Source organism: Simochromis diagramma, unplaced genomic scaffold, assembly GCF_900408965.1.
Source record: "Simochromis diagramma unplaced genomic scaffold, fSimDia1.1 OVJJ01000596.1, whole genome shotgun sequence".
Classification (NCBI taxonomy): domain Eukaryota; kingdom Metazoa; phylum Chordata; class Actinopteri; order Cichliformes; family Cichlidae; genus Simochromis; species Simochromis diagramma.
In genome coordinates, this window is record NW_024387245.1 from 5,504,947 (window position 1) to 5,512,379 (window position 7,433).

At 39.5% G+C, this 7,433-nt stretch overlaps 1 long non-coding RNA gene across 1 annotated transcript; it reads right to left on the reverse strand.

Moving 5' to 3' along the window:
* Window positions 1-1,528: 1,528 nt before the first annotated feature.
* LOC120714662 lies at window positions 1,529-6,334 on the reverse strand. The gene is made up of 2 exons (XR_005691462.1): window positions 5,593-6,334; window positions 1,529-3,246 (listed from the first exon to the last, which is right to left on the reverse strand). It is a non-coding gene; the product is annotated as an uncharacterized LOC120714662 (long non-coding RNA).
* Window positions 6,335-7,433: the final 1,099 nt, after the last annotated feature.

Here is a 7,433-nt window from a genome sequence, read left to right on the forward strand (position 1 = left end):
CTCATACTAACACAGCGGTCCCCAACCTTTTTTGCATCACGGACCGGTTTAATGTCAGACAATATTTTCATGTCTTTAAGGTGTCGCGGATAAATACAACAACATAAAATGATACGACCAAGACAAAAACTGTATTGGTACTTTGTAAATATAACAATAAACGCAAATTCACTGTGTAACTTAATTAGCAGCGTCCTCCTTAAATGCGCCAACAACATTGAGAGTAACGTCCTCCTCTCTGCCCCTTAATGCTCTCTGGTCGCTATGGTAACACGTAAATATTTCTTTCAAAATAAGACACACAACTACAACACGGGAAAAGACCCAGGGAAAATGAGTTAACGATAAAAACCCTGAAAACCATAAATTTCACACCCGAACCTCAACTCTCACGGCCCCGTACCAAACGGCCCGGGTGTTGGGGGCCGCTGTAGGCTACTAACAGAGACTTGAATGAGAGACCTAATGTTTAATAATCCACATTGCACTGTTTTACTCTGTGGTGGAGATGTGGATACTGTATTGTTCTTTCTTTGTGATTTTGTTTTTTTATGTTTAAATCGTTTTTTGCTGGTTTTTAGTTTGTTTTTTGTCTGTTTTGCAGCTGACACAGGGGGATGGAGATTTGGGGGCATAATAGGTCCACTGTTTATAAAGATTTATTGAGATATTTAAACTTGTTAGCATTCATCTATCACACAATAAATGCAACTAATTTTTTCCGATATATCCAGCACCAACAGCTTTATATTTAAAACTGTCCCTGCCTGTCCTCACCCCCACCAATTACTTTTTTCACTCAATTATGGATGGCTCTGGTTCAACTCTTTCTACAATGTCAATCTTTTTTGTTTACAAAAAATTCTAAGCTTTTGAAAGAATGTACTCCACAGAATGATCTGAAACTGAGTCATGTTATGTGACTCCTTCAAAAAAAAAAAAAAACATGCTATGAACTTTTTAAAGATAATTACTTCCTGTAGGACTGCTAGCAAAATACGCCATCAGAGGTTACAACAGAACATTTCTGATGCAATCCAGCTGTGCCCTCTGTTCGTAGCCTAGTTGCTCAACACCATGATTAGTCATCATTTTACATAGACAAGTTGTTTTTGTTTTTTTTTAATGAATTAATACTGCACTTAAGTGTGTTTGGAGCTACTTTTACTGTTTTACTTTATGTTCTCTAATACTTTATAATTAAATATTGCATTTTTAGGGAGTTACTTTTTTTAAATAACTGTATCTTTTCATACTGTGTGTCTATGGATGTTAGACAAGAGCTCTATATAAGTACCATTTACCATTTACTATATCTATACATCAAGGAAGCAGATTGTCTGAATCTGCGTGACATGGTGCGTTATCTCTCTGTAAGCAGTCATCAGGAGATCGGTACGCTCAGTCGCTTGAACCGCTGCTACAAGACGATATGGATCCATGTCTTCATGCCACACCAAATTCTGAACGTTGCAGAAGAAATGGAGACCCATCACGCCAAGCAATGTTTTTCCAGTCTTTTATTTTCCTACGTTTGTGAGGCTGTGTGAGCTCTAGGCTCAGTTTGCTGCTGTTAGCTGACAGGAGCGGTGTGCTCGTCTGCTGCTACAGAATTCTCTCTTTTTCAGATGATTCTCTGTAAACCCAAGAGATGGTGGGACAGGAAAATCCCAGTAAATCACCTGTTTCTGAAATACTCAGAGCCAGCCCTTCTGGGTTCACCAGCCATTCAATGTCATTTTGATCATTCCCCTTCTTACCCATTCTGACATCTTGACCACGTTGTCATATTTGAATACATTGAGTTGCTATTATATTATCTCTGGTGCTCTAATAAGTAAACACTAACTTAATGTTAAAGGAGTCTTAGTCTAAAACCTGTATTAATTACTAAAAACATGTAAAATCTTCATTTGCTTTTAAGATTTTAGACAAATGTTTGGACATCATATTTTTCCTTTTGTCTGAGAGTATAGATTTGAAAGAAAACAGGAAGCATCACCACATTTACTGTAAATACACATTTTCTGTGCACGACTCCACGTTTATTTACATGTTTGGATTATAACACTTCTTGGATGAGGGTCAGCCGCCTGTTCCTTGTGTCTGCCAGTCCAGCGTGATTGAGCTGCCTGAGCTGGTGTCGTCGCAGCAGTCCTCGGCATCAGAGAAGGACGACATGTAGTGGAGGCCCGTCACTCTATGGTAGTCTCCCTGGAGCATCTGCGGATAGGCGGTGAGCTCCATAGCCCTGCGGCCAGTCCTGCTCACCCTCACAGTCCACATGTCAACCAGATGCGTACACATGGCACAGCCCATGGTGTTTCCAAACAGTGGAGGGGACAGATTACACAGATATGCACAGTGACTCTATACAAGAACGCAGGTCTCAGGGTAAATAGTGACTTACTCACCAACACACTTGGCAGGTGCAGACAGGACCTAAGACGTATCAACATCAATCATTTCCATGCCTTGTCTTGGTTCCCGTGTTTTTTCTGCCTTCAAAGTGCACGGTGTATTTTTTTTGTTCAGGTTTTGGCATAAAAATATAAATACTATCATCATCATAAATTATGCAGGTAAAATGCAAAATGAATTTGCAGTGTTAAATACATTTGAATAGTTATTCTATGTCATGTTTCTGAAGAGGAGCTCTCGAGTATCGAATTTCTGCTAATGAGTGTAAAACACCATCAGCGTCACTGTAAACCCCTATGCTTGTTTCCCAAGAATGTGAATCAGTATTTTCTTCTATAAAAGGCAGTGAAAAAAATAGATAAGTGGCAAAAAGGGTGGTTCGCCAAAAAATGACGTAAAACCAAAAGTGAAGCTACTTGTCAAGCTGCATGCACCGCACAGATACACAACAGATTCACATGCAACCCTGCCTGCAAGGCTCGAAAGGCTTAACCACGAAGCAAAAAGCCAGAATCATAATTGGTGTTCTCCATCTCATACAGCTGCCAGACACGGCATGTAAATATTTACTGCGGTTGCTTTTGGAAAGGGGGAAAAAAAGAAGAGTTCACAGAGAGAAGTCAGACACAGAGATGAGTCAGTGAGCTTCTTTCTCTCCAGCAAATCGCACTCATTTCAGAAGAAACAGTTCATCTGGTGACGTGCTCTTCGAACTGGTGGCACTTTGATTTGGCCACAGGGCGTCTTCACACTGATGATTTGATAAATGAAAGCCTTCCTGTGTGATGCCTTTTAACTTGATACAGCAGAGCTGTCACTGCAGATCTGAAAAATGTGTGAAGAGAGAAATGGATGAGAGGTTAGCGAGCGGCAGATAAAAACATAATTTTAAGTTTAGGGGCAAAATATTCTTTTTTCTTTTTGTACACCACTCAATCAGCAATGAAATAATTTCTGTGAGACTAAGATAAATACAAAAGTAGACAAATATGAAATGGAAAAAGGAAAATCAAGACAAAAACTAACAGATAAAAAAGGAGATGTGACTCAGTTTCTGGTTTATATTTATGTTACAAGTACAGCCTCTTTCAGTTGTAATGTTTTATATCCCATATAAATAAAAATCCAGTAATCTGGTCCTTAGCAGGCTCTTTAAAAGCAACCTCTGATGAACAACAACAGATGACATATTACACCACCTTATTATTTACATAACAAAAACTAAACCAAGAGGCAGAAGCAGTGTATAAAAAATGGCCTACACCCTGACTGCTTCCATGGGGATCAAGTGGACAGGTAACAGCCAGAAGCTGATAATCAAATGAAGTTTGATAAACTGAAGATCTGGCAGTTTGCTGGTCCCGATCATTCAGATGTGTGTTAACACAGCACAAGGGAGGAAAGATATTAGCCATGATCTTGGAGAAGCATCTGTGTCTCCCCATTAATCTGGGAAGGCTTAAAAGACTATTTCTAAACACTTTAAGGTCTATCAATCTACAGTTAGAAAGATTATTCACACGTGGAAAACATTTAAGACAGCTGCCAATCTTCCCTGGAGTGCTCAGAACATGCAATGCTCAGAGAAACTTCAAATTAAGAAAAAAACAAACAAACCAACAGCTACATCTCTGACTTTACAGGGCTCGGTTAGCATTTTAAATGTTAAAGTTTATGACTATATTATTAGAAAAAGACTGATGGGTCAATATGGGTCAAGTTTGTAAAGCTTCATCTGAATAAACCACAAGACTTCTGGAACAATGTCCACTGGAGGTGTTTGGCTGTAATGCACAGCTCCACGCTTAATGAAAATCAAACACAGCATATCAGGACACCCCAAGTGTCAAGCACGGTGGTGGAGGCGTGATGATTTTGCCTTGTTTTGCAGCCACTGAGTCGCTCATCAACTCCTCTATGTACCAAATTCTTCTAGAGTCAAATGTGAAGCCATCTGTCGGACAGCTAAAGCTTGGGTCAACAGAACAACAGCATAATGACTGCAAACACAGCAGCAAATCTACAACAGAATGGCTGAAAAAGAAAGACTAAGTCTTGCAGTGGTTCAGTCAAAGTCCAGACCTCAACTTGACTGAAACGCTGTGGTGGCACCTTAAGAGAACTGTGCATGAACAAATACCCACAAACCCCAATGAACTGCAGCAACACTGTAGAGGGTTTAAAGTTATATTTGAGGAATTGTAGAACCTGATGAAGCCCAAATTATTTTTTTATGTCCTGATATGTAAAAACCTTAGAAATGTAAGAGGCTGTATTTTTGTTTTTACATAACTGTATGTCTGAAAAACATGAAGGTTCTGCAAAAACAAATACACACCTACAGGGGTGCTGTGAGGACAGCAGAAATGGGGTAACCACTCAAGTGTTCGTAATCTGAATTAAAAATACATGCATGAACCAGGCAGGATCCAGGTTTTTTCCTTATAGCTATGGGGAAAAAACACAGGGCACTCCTACAAGAGTGATTCTGGCTAATTACATTACACTGCTGCTTTCATATAATGAAAAACATGTTGTTTCTGTGCACTCTATAAAATAACAACACAATTTACAAACAAAAAAAAACTAAATCTGTGCAGCTGACCCAGGCTGTTCGCGATATGAATGTCGACATTCATATTTCCATGCTTGAGTGAAATTTTCTTCTGTACCAGACCACCCGAATCTACTGTCAAAGCTCCATCAGCAGAATCTGGGTGGTGCACAGAGAGCCATTAGCTCCAAGGGTGAAAAAAAAAATGCCTGTTATGATGAGGACAAGTGGTCTGCTGCTACATGCCACACCCATCCCATCCCAGTGAATGGACACAGCAGGGGCCACCCTCTTTAAAGCCAGGCTTTAAGACTCCTCTGCTGTCCTCATTTGTCACTGTACTGATACTGGTTTAGATTCAACTGCTCCTACGGGACACTTAATTATTCATCAATACATGTGGTGTCTCAAGAAATGCATCCCAGCTTCAATTTAACCTTCACATCCGTAATGATGTCAAAGCTCTGTGTGTATTCATGTTCAGACACACGCGTAGTGCAGGAATCATGCCAGTGTTGTGTTCCTGTGATGAGGATGGATGCTGCACATGCTGCTCTGTGTGTTTGTATAGCTATATGTGCTCAAGGCAACCCCCTAAAACACATTTTGGCTCTTACCTGAATACGGTGTGTCGGTTCTCCCATCTGCATGAATCAGTATGTGCGTGATATCCTTGGAGCAGCCCGGCGTGTTTCCCTCTTGCCCCCTTCTCTGTCTGGGCTTGGAGTCGGCAGAGCTCAGTATATGTATGGGACTTGAGATGACATCACACCTCCGTACTTAAGAGCAGCTCTCTTCCTAAAATTAAAACGGGCGATTCTTTCGTCTCTCTCTCTCTCTCATGCTTATATTTTTTTGGCATACAGCAGAAGGTAAAAACAACAAAAATAATAAAGTCTATGCATCATTTTTCTGTGGCATTTGCAATAGTTTTAGCACATTAAAATATACTGATGTAAAAAAATCTCATGCAATTTGGGTCTTGGAGTTACTTTGTTAGCTTTTTCCACAATTAAGGCAACCATTTCTTTTGTAATTTATATTTGCAAAGTAAGTGCAGCTTTTGGGTTTTTTTTTAGTCAAACACTAAAGTGGCCCTCCAGTGAGATGACAGTGCCAGCAGTGGCCCCCAGCTCATTTGAGTTTGATCCCATAAAGATCATGCCAAGAGTGTCTAAATGAATAAAGTAAATAATTATTTAACCTGTTTAAAATTGGATGTAATCTATTAAAGGCATAATTAAATGTACATTTAGTAAAATTATGTGTTTATTTAAAAATATTTGGTGCTGTCAGCGTTAATCTCGTTAAAATTATGTTAACGCCATAACCGCATTAACGCGGCACATCTCTGTTAGCAAGTTAGTGCGGATCGCCCCATGCACGGCGTCAATGCGTTAGCGCCGTGCAGCCCCACGCACGGGGCGATCCGCGCCAACTTGCTAACAGAGATGTGCCGCGTTAACGCCATAACCGCATTAATGCGGTGAGGTGAATCATCCAATAATTTAAACTGCATGGAGTCTCATTGCAGTGCTGTCAGTATACTTTGAACTAAATCATTTGTTTGTCCATGTTCAATTGTGTTATACGTATTTGAAAAAAATAATCAAACATATTTCCAATTAAAATTAACATTAAAAATAGGGAGGGAAGAAAATGAGAATATTTTACCGAGAACAGAAACATCCGATCCAGCACGCTGAGGGTATCTGCATGGATACCCTGAAGAGCGCTGTCAAGCCTGCTCCAGAAATGATCAAATTATCTGTCTTCTAGATGGCAGCTGTTTGTTAAAAGTTTACTAGAATTTTTTATTTTTTTTTAATCTGATCTGTGTGAACAGTCTTCATCAAATTTAATATCCTGGTGTACAGTCCTTACCACCTTCTTCCCAATCAGTCTAGCATTTTTGGGCTCTCAAAATAATTTTACATTCATGTGCCTTCTATAGCGGAGTTCTTGCCTTTAAAATTGCACATACATTTTAAAAGAACACAAGTAATACAGTCAATTATGTGTTATTTCTATTAGAGCTATTAATAATAAGCATGAAAAGGTAGTGAAGTGCACAGTCAAGCCAAGCTGATGTTATCAAATATGCTGCTATCTACGTGTGGGCTGCGTCCTGCCATCCTCAGAAGTCTGGAGTCTTCAACTTGCCAGGCAGGAAGCAGCAAGTACACAAATACAAACTCTGTGTACTTGGAACTGAGAAACAACTGGAAACACTGGGGAAAATGTGTATAAAAAAAAAAATGAAAAAAGAAAATGCAATGGCTTGGACCACCCTGGAGTTAGCCCCGCCCCCTGACTTTGAAGGGTGAGGTTTAGATTAGATTAAATAGATTTATGATGCACTGCAACACAGAAACCATTAAATAATTTAATGTTTTGATATTTTAATCTAATAATGACACATTTAAGTAATTATTCTGGCACAATCCCAAGTGGCTAC